We start from the raw sequence: 25,012 nt of genomic DNA on the forward strand, positions 1-25,012 counted from the left end.
TCTTCGGCATTTGTTTGTCCTGGGTTGATCCTGTATAAGGCATTATTGATTATTGTGAATTGTTCTAGTGGTACATGTAGTTTGGGTAACTGTATGTCATCTCCACTTTCTAACTTGTATATAACTTTAGACCATGTTGGATCAAGTCTTTGTGTTTTCGCGACTTCATCATGGTTTGGGATGTTTCCTTTGAGATCTAATGCCGCAACATGAATTGTTTTGGGGTTCCTGGACAATGCATCAGCTACTAGATTCATTTTGCCTTGTATGTAATGAATGTGTACATTGTAGTTTTCTATTGTACATTTCCATCTTGCTCTCCTCCCATAGAGGAGTTTTTCTTTAACCCCTTAACCGTGGGGATGTTGCAAGCGCTCCGTGCCTGTCCCGCGGGAATAATCGCGCTCCGCCTGACTTTTTAAAAATATTTGCCAAAAATCAGTTACTCGTCCAAGAGTATTATAATTATATATGCTTATGGCACATACCCTCAGCTTTCTCTGGGGTGTTTGTTTAGCCTTCATCGACTAACGTACGACTTGTGGAGACTTCTGAAGTTGGGTTATGAAGTCTGCACTTTACACTTCCCGACACCCCGTAATATGATTACCATTGCCTGATATTATCACTAGAAACACTATTCTATGAATTTCAAGTAGTTTGGAATCCATACTCCAAAAAAAGAACACTGAAAGCAATGTAAATTACGTGCGCATACGAGCTTTCCACCCATGCTTGTTCCCCGCTGGTATTCTGAGGCAGAGCTGTCATTTACTTTTTATAAACACACTCACACTTTATATTCCTAGCACTTTATTACAGTTATTTATATATACAATATTTATCCATAAGTTTCCTTCACTACTTGTAGTTTATTTTCACTCCAGGCATTCAGTTTCTCATTCAGTAAACTAGCTTAGAGGGCAAAGCTTTCACTTTCACTGTCTTTACTCCAAATCACACGATTCACTAGAAAGATCGTAGTCACTGTCCATCATTGTCATGGATAAATTAGCCAGTTCACGTTCCACAGCAGAGTCACTTAGTCCTTTACCCTTTCCCACACGAGGTTTAGTAGGAGTAGAGGCCACAGGGCCCTTTGCAGTGGGTGCAGAAGCGACGGAAACGGAGAGGCGCAAATCCGACATGGTTTCACTATGAAAGACGACAGTAAACTGAATGATGTAGCGTATTATGGGCAGGGAAGGGTTGACAATGTCTGCGTGATGACAGCTGTTGATTTATATGCTGTGAAATGATTGGCAGGAAATCTAGACAATACATAATAAAATAGGTAGTTCCAGGTGAATGTAAATATAACTTAGGCTTCTCCCATCCTTTCTTATACATGTTTTTATTACGAGAACAGGTCATATGGCATATTTGAAGGGTAAATCAACGGAAAATTAGCGAACGAGTGCATGTGGGGTGTTGCCAGGTGATAATTAGCTCATTCCAGGTGTATGGCAGTATCAATTACCTTTTCTTTTTTTTATATATTATTTTATACAAGAATAGGGCATAGGGCACATTCCAATGGATGAAATGAGTGGAAAAGCCTGGGCAGGACTTGCGTAACGCGGAGGAGAGGGTAATGGAGGCGAGTCAAGGACAGGGGAAAAATGGCTAAATTGTCAACAATGGATGGGAGTACAGATGATGTATATGGGCAGCGAAGGGTTGACAATGTCAGCATGGTGACAGCTGCTTATTTATATGCTGTGAAATGATTGGCAGGAAATCTAGACAGTACATAATATTTCAGGTAGTTCCAGGTGAATGTAAATATCACTTTGGCTTCTCCATTCCTTTCTTATACATATTTTTATTATGAGAACAGGTCATATGGCATATTTGAAGGGTAAATAAACAGGGAAAATTAGCGAACGAGTGCACGTGGGGTGTTGCCAAGTGATAATTAGCCCATTCCAGGTGTATGGCAGTATCAATTACCTTTTCTTTTTTTTAATTATATTGTATAAGAATAGGACATAGGGCACATTTCAATGGATGAAATGAGTGGAAAAATCTGGGCAGGATTTGCGTAGCGTGGCGCGCCTGGGCAGGCGGGAGGAGAAGGTAATAGAGGGGAGGTAAGGAGGGGAGTCAAAGACAGGGGAAAAATGGCTAAATTGTTAACAATGGATGGGAGTACAGATGACATTCGTTTCGTTTCGTTTCGTTTTTAAAGGCTCCAACATGCTTGCATGTGTTGGCCTTGGTCACCTAATGGCGGCTCTCCACGCTGCACGATCCATTGCAGCCTCCCTGTTCAGTCCCTTAACCCTAAGGTCACACTTAATGACCTCGTCCCATGTCTTTCTCGGTCTACCCCTCATAACCCCACCCCCAATATTAACACTTCTCACCTTCCTCACCCAATTATCATCCCCATCCTCTGCACATGTCCAAACATCTCAATCTACCTCTCCTCATCACAACACCAATACACTCCAGTACCATCCTACCTCTCAACTCTTCCATTGTAAACCCAGCCCCTCCAGGCCTTGGACGCAGGGACGCACTGCACATCCACCTAATCATTGTCATTTCTGTACGTCTGAGCCGGCGAATGTCTTCCTCCTTCACTGCCCAGGTCTCACTGCCATACAGTATTACACTCCTAACACATGCTGCATACAAAGACCCCTTAGCACGTAGGGAGAGCCCTCTCAATATCAGGGGAGGCAAGAGCTCCCTGAACTTCTTCCAACCACTTCTCACTCCAGCCCCACCTCCAGCACACAACATGTCTCCCAAATAACAAAACTCTTCCACACACTCAAGAGATTCACCAGCAAGTTCAATCCTTTCACGTCTGACGATCTGCACCTGCTCACCCTGGCACGCCGTACACATAAAATCAGCATTATCTCGCAGTCTACCTCTGATACCACTACATCTCTTATGCACCCATTTATCACACACACCGCACAAGATGGAATTACTTCCCACGCCCTTGTGGCAAACTGCACATGGCCACTCTCCCTCGTCTTTGACAGTACCGCCACCAACCCTAGATATCATCACTTTTGTTTTATCTGCGTTTACCCTTAAACCCTTTTGTCCCATACCATCTCTCCACTTCCTAAACCTTTCCTCCACCTCCCTTTTATTCTCTGCAATCAACACCAAATCATCAGCATACAACAACTCCCATGGGAGTCCGTTTCTAAAGTCACGTAAAAGGGCTTCAAGTACCATGATAAACAACATGGGACTCAAGACTGACCCCTGATGCACACCAACATTCACGGAAAACTCATCACTCAAATCTCCATTCATTCTCACCTGGGTGTGAGCACCCACATACATGGCCATAACCACCCTAACCAGCCACTCCTCCAAGCCAAGCTTTCTCATTGCCCACTTCACCACCTCTCTAGGGACTCTGTCAAAGGCCTTTTCCAAATCAACAAAAACAAAATAAAGATTCCTTCTCCTACCAATATATTTTTCCTTAAGCTGTCGAACAATGAATATGGCATCAGTGGTCCCCCTACCTGGCATAAACCCAAACTGCATCTCATCAATATTCACTCTTTCTCTAATCATACCTTCTAAAACTCTCTCCATTACCTTCATTATCTGATCTAAAAGCTTCATACCTCTATAATTTCCTCTTTCCAGGGCATCACCCTTCCCTTTATACACATTTACAATTACACTCTTCAGCCAATCATCTGGGACAACACACTCATAAATAATCCTATTTATCAGGTCAGTGACTAAACTCACCCCTATATCGCCTGAGGCCTTCAACATTTCAGCAGTCAACCCAGACACACCTGCTGCCTTCCCCACCCTCATCCTGCCTATTGCCTCACTCACAGTAGCAATATCAATCAAAGGCCAAGGGCCAGACACTGGATCTGCTGGCTCCAAACCTTCCCTGTCCCAGTCAAACTCCTCATTCAACAACCGGTTATAATGCTCTCTCCATGCATCTTTAATATCCTCACTTTTCACCACTATAGCTGGACACTGGCAGTACTGACAGATGATACAAGCCACCACTTGAAAGCCTGGGCGAATTCAAAAGAACACTGAATCACAAAAGTGACGCCCCGCGGTATGATCCCTTGTGCCCAAGCATCACGAAAGTGACACCCCATGGTTAAGGGGTTAAACATACCCACTAGGGGTTTATGGTCGGTGAATAAGTGTATTTTGTAACCATATACCAAATCTCGAAACTTTTATAACGCAAAAACCACTGCAAGTGCCTCCAAGTCTGTTGTGCAATAATTTTTCTCTGCACCTTTTATTTGTCTGCTGGCAAATGCAATTGGTTGATTCTTTCCTCTCTTATCTTCTTGCATAAATACAGCCCCTAATCCTTTAACAAATGTGTCTGTGCAAATAATAAATGATTTTGTGAAATCCGGATAGGCCAAACATGGTGCATTTGTAAGTTTATCTTTTAATTCATTAAATGCTTGTTTTTGTTCTTTTCCCCATTGGAATATAGCATCTTTTTTTCAGTTGTTGGAATAGAGTTAAGGATATATGAGAGAATTGTTGTATATATGACCTATAATACCCTGCTAGACCAAAAAAATTTCTAACTTTGCCTATCGTAGTGGGTTCTGGGAAGTCTCTCACTGCTTGTATTTTATCATCGGATGTGTGAATACCTTCAGCATTTAGTTTGTGGCCTAAGAATTATATTTCCTTAAAGCAAAATTTTTAAACTAACATCACCAAGCTTTTGTAAGAGTAGGTCTAATTTCTGGAGATGTTCCTTTATATCGTTAGTTGCGACAATTATATGATGAAGATAAACGAATATTCCTTATCCTAGAATTCTGGACAATACATAATTCATCAGGCATTGGAAAGTGCCTGGTGCTGTCTTCAATCCCATTGGCATTCTCCTGTATTGATAATGTCCTGTATTTGTGGAAAAGGCAATGTATTTACACGACTCCTGATCTAATGTTTTTTTTATTGTATCCATTAAGCAAATCTATTGTGGAAAATACATTAATTTGTGGTCCAATATTCTGCAGGATGTCACTTAGCAATGGCATGGGAAACCAGTCTGGGATTGTGTGATTATTCAGTTTATGGTAATCTACTACCGCACGCATTTCTCCATTTCGTTTGGGCACAAAAAACAATGGGGCATTCCATGGGGAGACTGATGTCTCAATAATTTCAAGTTTTAACATTTCATCGACATACTGGTTTGCGAGTGTACGTTGAGATTGTGGGACTCTATAGGCAGGTACGAAAATCGGTTGTGTTTGGGTGCACGTTAATCTTGTGATTAATCAGGTTAGTGCACCCTAATTGTTCTCCAGGTAAAGCTATGGTGTCCCTATGGTTTTCCAACAATGTTAACAAATCAGTTTCTTTATCAAATTCACCTGAGTGAATTAAATTCTCTTTTATGCTTTCTCTATCTGTAGATTTTATCTCACTTGTCACTCCAGCTAAAACTATTTCCGTCACGGGGGAGGGATATTTTTCAATATTAACTATACAAGTCCCCTTTTTCAACTGTACTTCCCCATTCATGTGATTGCTTAGGAATATCTGAGTCCTTTTACTTTACATAATTCTTCCAAGATAAGAACAGTACTATTCTTTAATTTGCTCTTTATGGTTACTCTTATGTAGGAGTTTGGAGGAATAACTAAATTATTGGTGAGATGGGCGGGAAAAACTGACAAGTCAGTACCGTTACCACGGTCTCTAGTCCTGGGGGGGGGGGAGGTGAGTGGATCTATACACTCATCTGTTTGTGTATGTTTGTTTAAGCTTTTAATATAACCAATTCTTTCTGGTTCTGTTTTACTAATCGGTGAGGACTCTGATGGTATTTCTTCTATGAAATCATTATCAAAGTCTATTCCATTCATTTGTGGGAGTAAAGTTATTTGCTCTGTTCTCATGCATCTTAAGCCCAGCAACATATTAGCTTTTATTGCTAAGTTTTCAACAATATAAAAAAAATGCAGAAACTGGTCTTGTAGTCTCTGTGAAACTGATTTTTAACCGTATCATACTTTTAACTTCAATTTGTTTGCCATCTACTGTATATAAGTCTAAATCAGATTCTTCCAGAAAAGTTATTTTCTTCTTATTTCTAAAAGTTCTATCTATTTCTTCTTGTGTTTTTAAGGTCACTGGACAGCCTGTGTCTAATACTAAGGAAACGTTTTGATCCTCACATACAGCTGATATCATGATACACTTACTTCCCAACATGCCTCCTATGTGAATTTTAGAGTTGCTTTTCTTTATGACTGATCTTTTTTTTTGTTGAGACTTGGCCTTCCCCCGATTTGAAAATGGAAACTATTTTCTCTACTCTCTTACAATTGCTGGTCCAATGCCCTTGGGACCGATGATGTCTACAGTATGGATCATAATTATCCTTGTCTTTTGTTTATCTTCTTTTGCTTTGATAAAGCAGTCATTCTTTGTGTGTCCTGGGTTAGCACAGTAATAACATAGAATGGACCTATCTCCCGACTGTGATCTGCAAGATGACTTTCCATATATAATGGTGTCTGTGGCGAGAGATCTGCTCGGACTACGCGGAAACTTATGTGACTGCCTGTGGCCTGGTGTTTGAGAACGTTGCCTCGAAGCGTTTGGTTGTTTGTTCTGTCTATTTTCGGGTCGCGATCGATTTTGTTCTCTGTGTTGGGTAGTTGTAGCTTTTTTCACAGCTGATACTGTCTCAGACACTCTCATTCTACTAGAATGTGATTGTGTTTCGGTCACCCATGCTTTGCTACAATTCACCTCTACCTCGTTCATTAAGCCTAGCAAGCACATTCCTGGGGTGTACGGGATCGTCTTGGCTATCTTGAGGGTCCTATCAGGTAATTTACACAAGGTAGCTACATAACCAATGATGTCTACAACAAGCTCTGGTTGCATCTTTCCATTTTGTGTTATCCAGTTTGAATTTTCTAAAGCAGCTAATAATGTTCTTTTAATAGTAGAGACATCAGCTGTTATTTCACTGAGCACCTAATTTGTGGTGTGCTCCCTTACAAGACCCACAGTCTTATGTAATTCTGGGATTATACATGGCAAAAAGTTTATACCTCCAGAAAATTTCTTCAAGAATTCTATTTTATACTCATCATATGTCTTAGCTCGAAGAAGCTTGTCCGATTTAAGTGAATCTCCTGCCGGCCATCTCTCCTGATTAATCCATGAGGAAAATATTGCAATTTTTTCTTGTTTATCCGTTATGTGCCTTTCTACGAAGATCCGTTCACACTATTTGATCAATGAAGTCACAACAATGCGATCTTTTTCTGTGCCTGAGAATTTTGGGGCTGTTTTATTTTCATGATATACATAAACATGAGGTGGGGATGTTTGATTTGTGGCACTGCCTGTGGTGTTTATTTTAGATGATTGCTTTGTAAGGTTCTCTTGGTGTTGTTTACCGTTATGTGAAGGAATAGTGGAACAGGTTTTACCTGAGTTATGAACTCTGTTTAGTAAATTTTCATAGATATGCAAGTCAGAGACAAAGTCCTCACTCGCTACATCAGAGGGGGTTCCCAGTCATCATCATTATCATCTAGAAATGAGGTATTTGTTTCTTTATCTTTAGTTTGTGGTGAATTTTGTAGGGTGGGTGTGTTGTCCTGTTGTTCTAACTGTGGTTCTGCAGTGGCTGTTAACTGTGTATCATCTGTCAATAGCACGGGTGGTGACGAAAATATCCTGGTCATATCACTCAGCTAAAATGAACTCATGTTGCTAGGGTATAATGTTATGAAATATGTCTTTTATTTATGTCCTAACGGAATAGATGAGTAAATGAGTTGTAATAAATAAAAGATGGTAAATGTATAAATGTATATGTAAAAATAAGTAAAGGAGGTGATTGTACCTAATTTAAAGCACAGAAGAAATGAGTAAAATATAATTACACCCACTATCACTCAGAGAGGCGTGTTCATATGTGTCAATCTCACAAGGTAAATGCAGAGTTGATAGAAGCTCTCCCTCTTGATAATTCTAGGGTTGTGTTGATGGACGATATTACTCCCGAAATTCCATGGCTTGGTGATCTCAGTGTTGATTGCAGTGCGAATTAACCTCAGTGATAGAAAACCTCACCATACAACGACCAACTCCCACTCAATAGCTGTTGGAAATAAATGAGTACGAGTAGGAATGTGTGAATAAGAATGAGTAATGAGCAATGGGTGAGAGGTGCGTGGTGTCAAACACACGATGATTGACTTAGAATTGGTTCAGCAAACACACATGGTGACGTCGACTTCCCACACTCTGGTAGCTGTGGTGAGTAAATGAGTAGCAATGAGTAACCTGAGTGAGGAAAGGTGAGTAAGATGAGTTGTGAATATGGGCTTGGTATTTGCTGTCGTTGCCTTGACCTTCTTGCGCTCTTGCCTCAGCGGTGGAGGTTAGGGGACAGTTGGAGAGAGCTGTGGGGGTCAGGGGACGTTGCTGTGTACTTGCTTTTCATTTGCTTGTTTTGTTTTTCATTCTCGATGTATTCTCAGTCCATTCTTCTTGTGACTTACTCGTTGCCGCTACTTGTAGGTCCGTGTAGAAGATTATATTGATGTCTCGTAGGCTTGTTACTTGTAGTTAATCGCAGAGATGTCTTGTAGCTTGTATTTTGTAGGAATTCACTGTAGATTAGAAGACGAGGTTCGTACTTCTGCTGCCACCAACCTTATATGTGAGTACCGAGCTTGCAATACGCTAATTTTGAGATCTGGTTCTAGCTATCGTGTAGTCGAAGGTACGAGAAGTGAAAGACGGATACAAGGAGTTGATTGTAGTTTATTAATTTCAAGGAAGAGTTTAAGTTGAGCAGTGTATGTATTACACAGGAACTTAATTTACTAGCCAAGTCTCGTCAGACCTCTCTTCTCTCTTCCCGTCTCCACAACCTTTCGGTTCTATGGCTAGCCCCTTTCTGACTCTCTAATTCTTCCAATCTTCTCTAGGAGGGCTAGTGTCACGTGTGCATGACGCATGTGAATGTTCGAGAAGACCGTGTGTCTGTGTGTATGTAGCGTTTCTGGTGACATAGTGTTCGTGTGGCATACCGTACAGAAATGCGGACACATTTCCTTTCATCGACTCTAGCTGACACATTTCCTATTCCCACACCTTGGCTGATGTTCCTATCTATTACACTATCTATCTATCTATCATGCTATGAGTTGTATTATTATAACATTGAGTCCTGATATATATATATATATATATATATATATATATATATATATATATATATATATATATATATAATATATATATATATATATATATATATATATATATATATATATATATAATATATATATATATATATATATATATATATATATATATAATATATATATATATATATATATATATATATATATATATATATATATATAATATATATATATATATATATATATATATATATATATATATAATATATATATATATATATATATATATATATATATATATATATATATATATATATATATATATAATATATATATATATATATATATATATATATATATAATATATATATATATATATATATATATATATATATATATATATATATATATATATATATATATATATATATAATATATATATATATATATATATATATATATATATATATATATATATATATATATATATATATATATATATATATATATATATATATATATATATATATATATATATATATATATATATATATATATATATATATATATATATATATATATATATATATATATATATATATATATATATATATATATATATATATATATATATATATATATATATATATATATATATATATATATATATATATATATATATATATATATATATATATATATATATATATATATATATATATATATATATATATATATATATATATATATATATATATATATATATATATATATATATATATATATATATATATATATATATATATATATATATATATATATATATATATATATATATATATGAGGAATATCAACACCAGTGCTTGTAGGAACATCTTTAATGGTGACGTTTTGCAATATCTCATTGCATCATCAGACCTAGAAGTAATAATTTATTTTAGCTATGGTAAAAATATTTATGTCTTTGATCAAACTTTGCATTGAAAATAACTAAGAAATATTCTAAGGCAATTGGATATCCTACTTAAGTCATCAAAAAATAAAAACATTCATACACTAAAATGCACAAACCAGTGTAGTGAAAGCAAGTACATTCAGATAAATTTCAAGATAAGAATACATTCAAACCTTTAAAAACACAGCAGTTGAACAGAAGAACTATTGTCACCGATAGTGGATTTGTAGAGGTGTGCATAAAGTGTCTCCATGATGGGGAGGTCAGAGCTGTACTGGCTTTTAGCAAGAATTGTGAAAGAGGTTCGCTTGACAGGGTGATCGTGTGTGTGTGTGTGTGTGTGTTGTCTGATGGCACTAAAGGGTGGTTTTGTGACTGGTTTGCCTGTACGAGCTGATGTACCTAAGTGTTTGTGTATGCGTGTTTTTAGATGTCTCTCTGTTTTTCCGATATATGACGCCTGGCAGCTATCACACGTATATCTGTAAACAACAGAGGACTCTAGGTGTATGGGTACTTTATCTTTGATTCTCAAGAGAGTACCTATTTTTCTCGTACTGAAAATGACTCTGAACTCTATTTGTGGAAATGTGTAGCTGAGTAGTTTGCGTAGCTTGTTTCTCAGGTGAAAACTATGTTTACCTCTGTAATCGAGCTTAAAGTAAATAGTGTGTTTCGGGACAGTTTGAACTTTTTGAGCCACAGGGGTTAGTAACTTGTTAATAGCTTTCCCAGTGTAAAGGTCAGAGAAAAATTTAGGGAACCCGTTGTTACAAAGCATATTTCTTATGTACTCTAATTCCTTATGAAGCTGAAAATAATCTGAACAAATATGGTAGGCTCGGTTAGTCAGAGTTGTTATCAAATTACGTATAAAATTTATTGGTATGAATGAGCTGAATTTCGTACATAATCCCGTGAATGCTGGTTTCCGGTAGACATTGGTAGTAAAAGTGGTGCCTGTTCTGGTGATATCTATAAATAAAAATGGAAGCTTCTTATCCCTTTCTGTCTCAGCTGTGAATTCGATGTTTGGATGTCTCGAATTAAGGTAGCTTAAAAATCGTGGTATATGATCTGGAGATTTAAAAAGTAAAAAGGTGTCATCTACATACCTCCTATAAAACAAAAGCTTAAAATCGTCTGGCCAATATTTAATCCAATTCTTCTCATGGAAGCTTAAGAAAATGTTACTTAGTGTTGGGGCAAAGGGGTTTCTAGGTCTCACTTTCTACTAACCAGAGAAAATAACTCTTTATTACAACCTTCATCTGTGGAGGTGTGACAGACAACGAGGCAACGGCAGAGCAAAGCAGGGAAGCTAATGGGAGAGCGTATTTTGGGTCATGTCGCACTTACACTGTAAGTAGGCGGTCTCATCAAACTTGTGTAAGTAGCCACGTTTCCTGAGCTTTGAATTTGGAAACATTTCAGAAATGGCTGGTTAGTCAGGTAGCTCTCCTTAAAATTACACGGCATTTGTGAAGAAATTTTTCCAAGAAGATAATGAAACTCTTGAACTTTTATGAGCTCACTGAGTGTTACCAGAAGCGGTTAACCGTCCTAATTGTAGTACAGTATGCAGTTACAGAAAAGACAAACATTCATGGTATTGTGAGTGCTGGACACCCTTCAACAAGGTACGATTTCTGCATTTTGCAAATTAGGTTTGAATGCAATAAGGTGATTGATGTTGCCGGGTGATCTGTGGGGAGCATGAGATGACGAATATTGTCAAAAGGGTCTGGGGGGCAAAGCCTCCAAGGTAGAATAACCGATTTTCTGCTGTTTTTGTTGTGATTCGATCTATTTCTACCATCATTTATTTCGGTTATTAACACTTAAAAGCCGTTTTTCCCCACTCAAAACCCTTGATTCCTCCCCATCCCATCAGTGCTGGGAACGCTACTAATATAAAGTAGCAGCGCTCCCATTCCCGTTCCTAGCTCGAAAAAGTAGTGGCGTTACTGGTTTCGCTACATGATACGAACTGTAGCGGCGCTCCCGCTCCCGCTACTTTGGATAAGAATAAGGTAAACGAAGGAAAGATTAACAAAAATCTGCAATACACTACTGTATATACTGTTTTCTATAATATTAGTCAATCTGAGTGGTTATGTTGTGTACCAGTAATGTCAGTATATACAGTACTTATATTGAAAAAAAAAAAAATCATATACATGTCGGTGTCACTTTAATGAAGCTTAGAGCCGAAGGTACAGGAAAAAGATATTTAATGTATAATGTAACAAATGTTCTTTTACACTGTTACATAGTATACCTACTGAAAGTAACATACGTAAATAAAAGGCAAAAAAATGTGGCCTACCATTGATACATATTATACAGATTTATTATAATTTCAATTATACCTATTTAAGATGTGTACGAAAACGAAAGTAAAAATGAACTAGGGGTTTCGCTACTTATACAATAGCAATTTTTTTTTTTCCATTGCTTTAAACTGAAAGTAACATACTGTTACGAAATAATAACGTAGTGGGTAAGAATTACTCTGAAAGAGAGAGTGGGGGAGAGAGCGGGAGTTAGAGACGGGGATAGTTAGAGGTGTGTGTGTGTGTGTGTGTGTGTGTGTGTGTGTGTGTGTGTGTGTGTGTGTGTTGCCTACATCTAGCTGACATCCTAATTTATCTTTATTTAATTTAAATGATCGATAAGTAACTAGCAAATTCCTGTCTAATTATTGCACATTACTAATAAATAATAATAAGCTACTGATGTAATGTAGAACAAACATCATTAATTGACAGAATTGACGAAAGTATTATTTTTCGTCATTAATAAATACAACCAAACCGTCGGGATATCTGTATGTACTCACCGACTCCGGACCTGTATTCGTTGCGTGGGTAGCGAGGAGCTCGGTAACGCGGGAGTAAAGCCAAATAGTAGCGGCACTCTCAGTTTCGTTACTGGCTAAAAAAAAGTAATGGCGTTACCACCATCGCTACTAATAGCGGCGCTATTCCCAGCTTTGCATCCTATGTTATTGCCAAGGGATGGGAGGGGAGGGCGTAACTCAGAAACGGTTGATATGGGAACAGGTTACCACTAGAATATGATGTTGGGTAAAAAAGATTGCTTCAGAAGGGTGCTACAGAAAGGGTGTGCAAGCAGAGTTCTGTCTTATTTTGGCACTGAGCTACGTGAAGTACGGTGCAAAAGGGAGAATTTCTGTACCAAGTTAGTGTGAAAGAACTATAGTTGCTACCATATTTCATCTGCAGAAACTGAAAATGGCTCACGCTCAGTACTGCCTCATTTGAGGTCATCTACCTTACAAGGATCTTCGTAATCACAGCTCTGAATACTCTGTTCACATACTTATTAAACAATATTGCTGACACACCTTCCAACAGAATGGTGCAGCACCATCTATATAAAATGTATTGTTCAGGAAATTTACAATACAAATGAAGCTGTAAAATCTTGCCCCCCCTTCTCTCTCTTTCTCTCCCTCTCTCTTTCTCTTTCTCTTTCTGTGTGTGTGTGTGTGTGTGTGTGTGTGTGTGTGTGTGTGTGTGTGTGTGTGTGTGTGTGTGTGTGTGTGTGTGTGTGTGTGTGTGTGTGTGTGTGTGTGTGTGTGTGTGTGTGTGTGTGTGTGTGTGTGTGTGTGTGTGTGTGTGATTAGCTGCGAAATCTATGCATATTTGCAACCATGATATTTGGGTTTTCTGTGCATGTGAGTTTCCTGTTGTGCTGAAGTCATTAATTTAAACTCCACTCCCTCGTAACAGCATTTCAAGCAATGATCTAACTCCAGTATTTTAAGCAATTCACATTCAGCACAGTGAAAAAAATTATAGAAAGTTAAAGGGTTACGAGCAAGGTCAATTAACACTTTTCCAGGCGATGCATTCACTGTGTAGTTAATATTTTTCTGGCTACTCGATGACGCCACATTTGTTTTCTTTACCATCGGGATACAACTCTGATCCTTCCGTAAAATTTTCTCCACTGCATTACATTCCTGGTGTCCTATGCCATTTCTTTAACCTCTAAGAATACCTTGTTTGGGTTGCATGGTCTGCGTGTTCCGAGTGCGTGCAGCTCCTCATCCTATTCCAAAAGCCTTTGTTTCTGTTTAATATACTCTTTGTGTTCCATAATGGGATTTTTACAGAGTTTCTGCAATGTTATTTAAAATTTTAGGCAGCAATCTTGTTAGCTTAAGAGGCTTTCAAGCGCCCGTTGCTTACGGTGAATTTTGTCTATTACAGCTTATTTTTTATTTGTGCTTTTTTTTTTTTTTTACCATCCAAGATTGTTTGAATATCGTCTAAGAATAATTAACTTAAAATACAGAACCATACTGGTAGGAAAGAAGTACTAGGGAGCCTCCTTCTCTGAAAAGCAAATGGGAGTTGGGTTCTTCGTTTCTTCCAGGACAAGTCATTATGTTAGGCTATGTTTCTTTCTCCTTCGCCTTTTTTAACTCAGTCAGCCCAATGACGTACTTTCAGTTGCATACGTGCTATATACAGAGAATTTCATTCAACTCTGAATAGATTCTTCGAAATGGAGTGGTTAGATCTAGATATCATTAGGCTAACCCTTATCGTTACTAGAAGTGTTATCTGGATACAGCAAGAAAAGACCAATAAACCAGGCCATCGGATATAAGGGTTTAACATTTTTTTTTTTTTTTCACATTTTATCCCCGCGAAGTTAAAGTCTCATTTTCCATATATAGCCTACCATATATACCGTATATATATATATATATATATATATATATCCAACCATCCATCATCCAATCCTACGTTGCCCCATGAGGAGCGTAGGAGCCCGGGGCTAGGCAGTTGGTCCTGACATTTAAGATGAGAATGACCAACCTCACTCATCCCTGAGTGGCATTACGTGAGCAATAAACCTCAACCACCCCTTGGATATAAACCTACACCGGACCAATCCGCTTGCAGCACAATAATTATCCACTAAACCACCAGGCGCCAAAATTTGGTTACATGGTTACCACCCAGCGTAGTAAATAGTTTCCTGGTGTACAGGAAACCATTTGGCTTGTCACTCAGTGTAGAGTCACCCATAGGCAGAAGAAAGAGGAAAGAATGAAGAAATGAAAGACAGAAGAGGGAGTGTAAAGTCACCCGCAGGCAGAAGGACGAGGAAAGAATGAAGGAAAGAAAGACAGAAGAAGATGGAAGGAAAGAAGGATGGAGGAGAGGACAGGGCAGACACCCGAGAGCAGCACTACATTGAGTGAGTGGATGGTGAGCGCCCCCACCTACCATTATACATATATATATATAGCCAACGGTCATACCACGTTGAGTACACCGCTTCCCGTCCGATCAGCGAAGTTAAGCAACGTTGGGTCTGGTTAGTACTTGGATGGGTGACCGCCTGGGAACACCAGATGCTGTTGGCATAACGTTCTCCCTACGTGTCAAGTGGGGTTGGTGGAGGTTTAGTGCCCATCCCTGTAAAACAATTAACTCTAAGCCATTGGCCACTCCGTTTGGGATACATGGCGTCTGGCAATGATGATGAATGATATATATATATATATATATATATATATCCCATTGGAGCCCAGTGTCCAGAGTACTGGACAGAACTGGGATTTTTCAAGTCTTTATAAAGTAGGGAACTCCCAGGTAGGGACCTATGAGTTTCCCGACTATGAGCCGATAGGCGGAGGGTGGTACGCTTAGTGCCCTCCCAGTGCGATGCCTCGCCCAGCACCCCTGGGATCCAATGGGTTAATGACTGGCAAACCTCTAGGTCTCTTTAACCCATTGGAGCCCAGTGTCCAGAGTACTGGACAGAACTGGGATTTTTCAAGTCTTTATAATGTAGGGAACCACCGGGTAGGGACCTATGAGCTTCGCGACTATGAGCCAATAGGCGGAGGGCAGTACGCTTACTGCCCTCCCAGTGTGATGCCTCACCCAGCACCCCTGGGATCCAATGGGATATATATATATATATATATATATATATATATATATATATATATATATATATATATATATATATTATATCAGCCTTTGAGGTCCACTGAAGGACCGGCCTATCCCTACCGAAGCAGGGACGATACAGCCAATGTATCTCTACCCAGTGGCTTAGGCTGTCTGGTAGAGACTGTATGTAGGGTGAGAAGTGCTTGTGAGTGTAACTGTAATGTTGGAGTGCCTTTGGATGTGTGTGTGTAGTCTGTGAACCAAGTGTAATCGGCCCGCCTTAAGCTGACTGGGTGCAAGCATACTAGTATGTGACACTGATTCAACCACAGCACCCCATATGTCTGCCAAAGCGGTCAGTGGCACGGTGAACGCTTCCCAAAGTTTTTACAACTCTGCTGGAAGGCGAACCCGCGTCCACCAGCTTGCGAGAATATATATATATATATATATATATATATATATATATATATATATATCATCATCATCAGCCGTTTTGAGTATCCACTGAAGGACCGGCTTATCCCAACCGAAGTCGGGACGATACAGCCAATGTATCGCTACCAAGTGGCTTAGGCTGTCTGTAAGACATTCTATGTAGGGTTAGAAGTGCTTGTAATTGTAGCGTTGGAGTGGCTTTGGATGTGTGTGTACTCGTAATTTGTGAACCAAGTGTAATCGGCCCGCTCAAGCCGACAGGATGCAAGCATACTTTACAGTGACACTGGTTCAACTACAGCACCCCTTGTGTCCGCCAATGCAGTACGTGGCCGGGTAAAGACTCCCAAAGTTTATTACCCTGGCAGGGCGTGAACCCTGGTCCACCCGTGTACGAAACGCACACTCTACCACTGTACCACAGAGGCTCCATATATATGTGGATTGGGAGGTCCTCAGGCAGTACTTCTTTGATTTTCCCTGTAATGATTATTGCTTCCATGGCCGGGAGCCATCTGAGTGTGCCTTATGCATTACGGAGGTTATTCTTTCGGGCATGGAAGCATACATTCCTTTCTTGTATCCTTTGTCTAATGCAAGAAAGCTTGGTTTAATCACGCTTGTTCTAATGCTGTCCGCAACAAGGAGAGGGCCAACAAAAGGTACAGGAGCCCACCCACTCCTGAATCAAATCATCTTGACGTTTCAGCCCGGAATCGTGCTAGGTCTTTTCTTTGCTCTGCTAAAAATAATTTCATCCATACTAAATGCTCTCAACTCTCCAACTCGAATTCTTCCAGCTCCTTCTGGCACCTGGCCAAAGACCTTTCTAACAACTTTACCTCATCATCCTTCCCTCCTCTTTTCTACTCTGTTGGTTCTGTAGCTATTTCTTCTACTGATAATGCAGATCTCTTCGCTCAGACTTTCTCCTCCAATTCCACCTTAGACGATTCCGGTACTGTTCCTCCATCACTTCCTCCCCTCTGACTTCCTCATGGCTGACATTAAAATTTCTTCAACTGATGTAATTTCTGTCATCACAGACCTCAGTACTAACAAGGCATATGGGGCTGATGGAGTCCCTCCTGTTGTTCTCATGAACTGTGTCTCTGTGCTTACACCCTGCCTAGGTAAGGTCTTTTGCCTTTGTCGTTCAACTTGTACCTTTCCTTCCTGCTGGAAGTTTGCTCTCATTCAGCCAGTTCCAAAGAAGGGTGACCATTCCCAACCCTCTAACTATCATCCAATTGCTTTAACATCCTGTCTTTCAAAAGTTTTCGAGTCAATTCTTAATAGAAAAATTTTAAGGCATCTTTCCTATCACAACCTTCTTTCTGATCGTCAGTACGGGTTCTGTCAGGGACGCTCCACTGGCGATCTTCTCACCTACCTTTCAGACTCCTGGTCATCCTCCTTTCGGGACTTTGGCGAAAATTTTGCCATTGCACTTGACATCTCAAAGGCTTTCGATCGAATCTGGCATAAGTCTTTAATTTCCAAACTGCTCTCTTACGGTTTCTATCCTTCTATCTGTGCCTTAATCGCTAGCTTCCTTTCTGGTCGTTCCATAGCCGCTGTTGTAGATGGCCATCGTTCTTCTAATAGATCTATCAACAGTGGTGTTCCTCAGGGCTATGTCCTATCACCAACTCTATTCCTTTTATTTATGAATGACCTTCTAAGCTGTACATCTAACCCTATCCACTCATACACTGATGACTCCACCCTTCACCTTTCCATTTGGTTCCCCCAACGCCCATCTCAGCAGTTACTCCAACAAACAAGGGATGAGGCTATGGCACACCTAATGTCGGACTTGGCTCGTATCTCTGACTGGGGTAAAACTAATCTGGTTGTTTTTAATGCAACTAAGACTCAGTTCTTACACCTATCAACCCGACAAAATCTTCCACAGTCATACTCACTAATGTTTAATAATACTCAGCTTAATCCTGCATCATCGCTGAACATGCTTGGGGTTTTGTTTACTCGGGACTTATCTTGGAAAGATCATATTACATCTCTTGTAAAATCTGCTTCCAAGGGATTAGGTGTGCTGAGCTGACTCCGTTCTTTCTTTACCCCTGCACAATTGTTGACTCTATACAGGGGTTTTATCCGCCCCTGTGTGGAGTACTACTCTCATGTGTGGGGAGGCTCTCCACATACAGCTCTTCTCAATAGGGTGAAGTCAAAGGCTTTTCGTCTCATTAACTCTCCCCCTCTTACTGACTCCCTTCAACCTCTGTCTCTTCGCCGCACTGTTGGATCTTTATCTCTTTTCTATCGCTACTTCAATTGTCACTGCCCCTCTGAACTGTCTGCATGCATTTCTCCACCTCTACGACGGGCGCGTAGCACCCGTCTAGCAACAAACTCTCATTCCTTTTCTGTCCAACTCTCTAATGCAAGAGTTAACCGTTACTCCCTGTCCTTCATTTATGCAACAGGTCAACTCTGAAACTGTCTCCCTCTGTCTGTATATCCTGCTTCCTATGATCTCCAGTCTTTCAAACGCAGTGTATCCAGGCATCTCGAAATGATCGGATTCTGAGTTTGGCTCTCTCTTGTATTTTGTTTCTCTCATGGACGGAACTGTTATTGTAGGCTCATCGCCTTTGGTTCCTTCTTCCTCGCAAAAAAAAAAAAAAAAAAAAAAAAAACTGCTTTCGGACGAGATTTGTTGTGCCTGGCACCACTTGTGATCTCTGCACTGACCTCTGCTGAATGAAGAATGTACGACCTCCCATAGGAATGCATAGTATTGTCCCTATTATTATAGTTCATGATACTGGGCTCCAAGCTATTATTTGTGCATCCAACTGTAGACAGTAATCATGGTAAATTTCTCAGGTGTTCAGGGGATTATAAAACGGGAAAAGTGATTTGGTAAATATCTTTGAAATACCATCATAACATAACTTTCTAATGGTCTTCCACGAATTCCTAATGAAAAGGAACTCCCACACTAAACTGAAATTGCAAAATGAAATACACAGAGTGATTATGAATACTAATACAACGAAATCCACATCCCTGTAGACATTAGTGGCAACTGTATCATCCATCAGGGCTGCCAACGCTTCACAGTGTAAATACATCCGTGTGTCGAGTGCTTCACTCCCTCAATAATATGTTACTCGCTTTGGGAGAAGAGAGTTGTCACTGCGACTGTATTTGCTTCCTACCCAGACACTGATTTACACATGGCATTTATCATATCATGGCTCTCTTTCACTTTTACTGCTTGCTTTTACTGCTCCCAAACCATATAACAAACACCATTTTTCTTTTACAATAATTTTGAAGGAAAAGAGCCTATGTAATTACTTGTGTCTCCCTTTTAACTCTCCACATTCTCCAACAGTTTTTGATGTACCCATGGGAGGGGCGGGGGGAACTCAGTGTGTCCCTGTGTCACTCACTCTCACTCACTGAGTCACTATATCGTTTTGAAGGATGTTGTCCCACTTTATGGGGGAGGGGAGGCACTGGTGGTATGTCCGGTGTGCATCTGGTGTGTGTCTGAGGTGTATGTGCATCTCATACCTGGGTCGTGGTGGAAGTGCGGTAAGTATGGCATAGAGTGACACGGCAGAGCACTGGGCAGTTAGCTGTAAGGAACGGTTTTTGAGCCTGAAGGGTGTTATCTAAGTTCTAAAAGTTGTGTTCACACTGGGCCAAAGCAATTAACATGTTAGAGGTTTTCGATTTTTTTTTTTTTTTACCTCACTCTCTATTAGAAATTATATCATTCACAGACAAAAACAGTTGAAAAACTTATATTTACCTCATATGAGTATTCATGGCGGCAACAATCCTTCTAGGAAGCTCAGTCCCGCTGACTATTGGTCACTGGCTCACAATACCCGCTAACATGTTAGCCGTTTTCTTTCCAGTGTGACGCCAGCTTAGCCAGTAAATACCCTAATAACCGTATTTCTTTCTCCCTAGAACACTGCAGGGATGGGTACACCTATCGAAAATGTCCTTTGTCTTCTAATATCTGTGGCTGGCGTTTGTATATCTCTGCCATCTGTTGTAAAGATATTTACCCATTTCTCCGACTTTAACTCCTTTTCCATACATCTGAGACACTACTGCATGTCGCCTGTTTCCACATCAATTTTGTTACGGGGTACCGTGATCAGTTCCTCATTTTTGATGGAGTGTCGGTTTAATAACCACATACTCTTGCAGACAACAACTATGGTCAGCTTGTTTTCATCTGAGGTAACTCGCAGTTTTTGCAACTTAAATACTTCGGAAAGTAGAGGGTGCAGGAAATTCAATAAGCCTCTGTTATGAGACACAAATGAGTTTCCATGATTACCTGTCAAATCAATCCTCCAGGCTGACTACACATGGCCATCAACTGATATAAGTGGTTAGGGATCCTTGTCAGTTAGGAACAAACGTGCTACAAGTTTATAATACCCATAAAAACCGATGAGGAGACTTTGGATACAACGATTTTGCCATCACGACTATTAGAAAACAAAAATTTGATAGAAAAATTATTGAATCTTCCTTGCCTTGGATGTTGTGTTGGTTCTCACTCCTATTTCGGTCAAGTACGTCCACGTGCTGCCCTTCAGGTCAATGTAAGAAAAACGCTTTGAAGCAATCAGTCAGCTAATCACTCTCGGCCTCCACTGATTAATTGAGGCATTCAGTGGAAGTAACATGGGTGTAAGCACCAACAGGAAATTACAAGATTTCTCTCGTATTCCAGGCAATACCCTTAGCATTCCCCCCCCCCCCACACACACATATAACTATATTTGTGTGTGTGTGTGTGTGTGTGTGTGTGTGTGTGTAAAAGCAGCATATTATAACACCACATATTAGTCTTTGTTGTTTCAGAATTGATCCAGAAAGTGGTTTTCCCTCAGAAGAAAAAAAAAATGCAGTACGATATCGTGAACTTCCAGTGTTACTACACAAATACCCTCGTACTGAAACACACACTCTCTCTCTCTCTCTCTCTCTCTCTCTCTCTCTCTCTCTCTCTCTCTCTCTCTCTCATTTACACTGCTGTCCCTCCAGCCATTTCGATATAATGGTATACCGTACCTAGTTTATCCAAAGTGATATCACCATCATCATCATCATGCAGGGGGAGGCGGTGACTGAATCGGTAGAGAGGCGATCAGCAGTCCTAATGGACTCAGGATCGAATCCTGGCTGGGGCAGGGAACAGCTTAAGGATTTGAATTTCCTAAGAAAAAAAAAAAAAAACAGCCTTTCCTGATCTACCAGATGACCCGCCGACATGTAAAAATACCCCCTCTAATACCAATACACCAGTCCTGTATGAGACAGCCCTAGCATGTATTCAGTATGGATGGTGGGTGTTAGCGCCGAAGTGGTGACATGTGGAGGTGTTGGAGGACTACTGGGCCTTGGGATAGGTCACTGCCCCCAAGAAATAGGCCCTGAAGCCTTTGCCCAGAGTCGGACACGTAAAAGAAAAAAAAAAAAAAAAAGGTCGTTGCATGTCTAGCCCACAACAATATGTGATCCTGCTACTGGACATGCAGAAGCCATACTTCAACTGGCAGCCTTAAGTTGGTGTACCAAGGAAGCATCCAAGTACTTCTTGTGATATGCAGTGATGTACTATATGTATAGCTGTGCTTCACTTTATTACGCTTACTGAGGGAATTTGTATATCTTTATGCCATGATGAACCTGAAGATTTATACCCGTCCCCGCCCCGGAGGGGCTCGGGGACGGGTATTGTTTTCACTGAGTTTGTCTGTCTGTCTGTCAGTTAACAACTTTAAGTGAGAACTACTGGTGCGACTTTGACCAAAATTACACGGATGATGGACAAAGACCTTAGGATCAACTCATTAAATTTTGGGCCAAATTGGGCCAAGGCCCATGCTGTAGCCCCGTAACAATAAACATTTTTTTTTTACCATAACTCCTTTCAAATTCGTCACATCGACATGAAACCAAAACCTGAAGGTAGATCTTTCGGATCTGCATCCTATAACATGCCTCATTACGTAAGGGGGGGTCACCCCTCAGTTAGTGGTAGGGGGGTCAATATCAGGTGTGTCCGACCTAGAATTTCAAATAGGCATAAAATCGTCGATTTTCACCCGATTTACGTCAAATTTGATACGTGACTTCTTTGACTAGATATCATGTGTTTATACGCCATCACTAAAATGATTGTCGGGGACAGGTTTGCTGTGCCTTTGCACCGTTTCTTTTTTCTTTACACCTACAGGGGTGGACAAATATACGAGTACTGCTTGTCCCTAACTGTCATTCCCTCCTTATCCTCCTCTCACTCACTCATATATTAAATTACGGTACTGTACTTTCTTGAAGAAAGGGGTCTAGGATTGTGAGAGGAATGTTAGGGAGGCGAAATTTTACATAATGGTGGACCTCCCCACCAAGCCCATTTTCAGACGGGGGGAGATCGCCAAGGGCCGCCCCAGGCTGCCCCAGGATGTCATGTCTTACCAGAAACAGTTAGACACAAGTTGTCTGCCAAGGAAAATGAAATTTAGTGCAACGGTATGGTTTCGCTCGTGTTGTTATAAATATGATAATGACCCACCAAAGGCCGCCCCTCTTGGGGAGGCGACCCCATGTGGTCTGTCAGCCAGTCATTATGTACGGCCAAAATTTTTAACCGCAAAACATGAAAATAACGAAATATGTACATCTTGGGCACGTTTTAGGAAGGGCGGATGTATCACGAGTTGCACTGCATGGGTAAGGGGATGGCCACATGGAACCCGAGAAGAAGAAATTTTGTATATTGATAGATGTTTGCCTCACCCACATGTTAAGCGAGCTATACATGCACAGGCAAGCCCGTCCGGTGGCCTGAAGAGGCCGGTCTTAACGAACAATGCTGTGGCCACACACGATTCAGTCGGCTTCATGTCTCAGCTCAGTTGCAAGTGAAAAGCTGGGCGTGAGGGTGACCAAGGACGCTCCACTGCCCATGACCTGGAGCTGTATAATACTGGGGCTCTTGCCCCAGCCTATATTGGATATTATAGAAAGAGGAGGAAAAAACGGACCAAATGGCCAAAAGACTGGTTGATGAGAAGGAGTAAATTGCCCCATCTGGCTCTGTTGAAAGAACTGCGGTGGGAGAAAAATGACTCGTTTAATTACTTGAGGAGGGATGAGGATTCCTACCTGCAGCTGTTGTCACCGATTTCCCTAATAATAAAGAAGAACGACACCTGTATGAGGAGTGTTATTTCGCCGCATGAAAGACTGACAGCCACACTGAGGTTTATTGCCACAGGCTGCTCCTATGAAGATTTAAAATTCTCCCTCACAGCTGACACAAGACTGACGCCTGACGGCCTGTGGTACCCCACACACACTCAGTTTGCCTGAACCTGACCGGAGCCTGACCACGAAAATCTGTCCATGACAGATCCCAGGACTACCGTTGAGGCCGGCTGCGCAGGCGCCTGTTCCCTACCCACACACCGCCCAGGTTTGCCTGAATGGACCGGCCTCTTCAGGCTGCCGGACGGGCTCGCCTGTGCGTGTATGGCCCGCTTTAGGCAGGGTAAGAATTCCGATGACCACCCCTCATTGGTGTTGGAGGGTGTGCTCCCTGGGGACAACGTCATAGGTTTTTTCACAAGAATATAAAACTTTGCTCAATGGTTTATCTTCACTGGAGACATGTTTTAGGCAGGGCAAGATGCCAACGGCACGTGGAGGGACGGCCTCTAGGTGCCCTGGCCAAGGCATTTATGCACGGTCATGACCTAGTAGTCTAGGAACACGAAATTTTAAATACTGGTTGACGTTCACCTCAACCACGTTTTAAGACCCCCATACACGCACAGTTTTAACTGACAGGCCGACTGACGAAACCAGATTGAACTGGTTTCTTCAGGCCAGTTTGAGGGTGTATGGGGGTATTTTGAACTGAAGGGAGGCTGGAAAGGCAATCGGATGAACTGAAGCACATGTCGAAAAACTGGCCGTCAGTTCTCGCGAACTGAAGGCCAGTTTGCGCATGTATGGGGTGGCCTACAGTCCGGGCGTCAGTTCCACACCAACCACGAGCTCCCGGTTGCAAGGTATCGCAGTGTAGCTGTTAACCTCTCATATGCAGATATGGACTTCCTCATGCAGGTATCTTGTTTAGTGATGAGAGGCTCAACGACAGACAGCAACTTGTAGTAGGTTTCCTGGTCCATCCACAGGTAATTAAACCAGTCATCACTCTCAAAACGTAGTTCTGATAACAGTTTTCTATGGGAAAAATTTCCCCTACACAGCAGCCATTGTTTACACCATTTGCTTCGGTGCTTTTTTTTCATGCATGTCAGCACCCCAGCTAGGCTGAGAAGCAGTCTCCAGATGTTGGGGAGGAAGATATGTTGCCATGGTGCTGGCTGGGTGTCAACTGAGGTTAGACGGAAGGCAGAACTGAATACTGTGTGGGCACACACGGCGGCCTGCAGGCCCGTCGGTTCAGTCGG

At 40.8% G+C, this 25,012-nt stretch overlaps 1 non-coding gene across 1 annotated transcript; it reads left to right on the top strand.

The window, feature by feature from the left end:
- The first annotated feature begins 15,428 nt into the window (after positions 1-15,428).
- Positions 15,429-15,547, top strand: LOC145418232 (5S ribosomal RNA). Its single transcript, XR_013900671.1, has one exon. It is a non-coding gene; the product is annotated as a 5S ribosomal RNA (ribosomal RNA).
- Positions 15,548-25,012: the final 9,465 nt, after the last annotated feature.

The sequence above is a fragment of the Coenobita brevimanus genome, chromosome 112 (genome assembly GCF_032717465.1).
Source record: "Coenobita brevimanus isolate Jiangsu-jjx chromosome 112, ASM3271746v2, whole genome shotgun sequence".
In the NCBI taxonomy this organism is placed as follows: domain Eukaryota; kingdom Metazoa; phylum Arthropoda; class Malacostraca; order Decapoda; family Coenobitidae; genus Coenobita; species Coenobita brevimanus.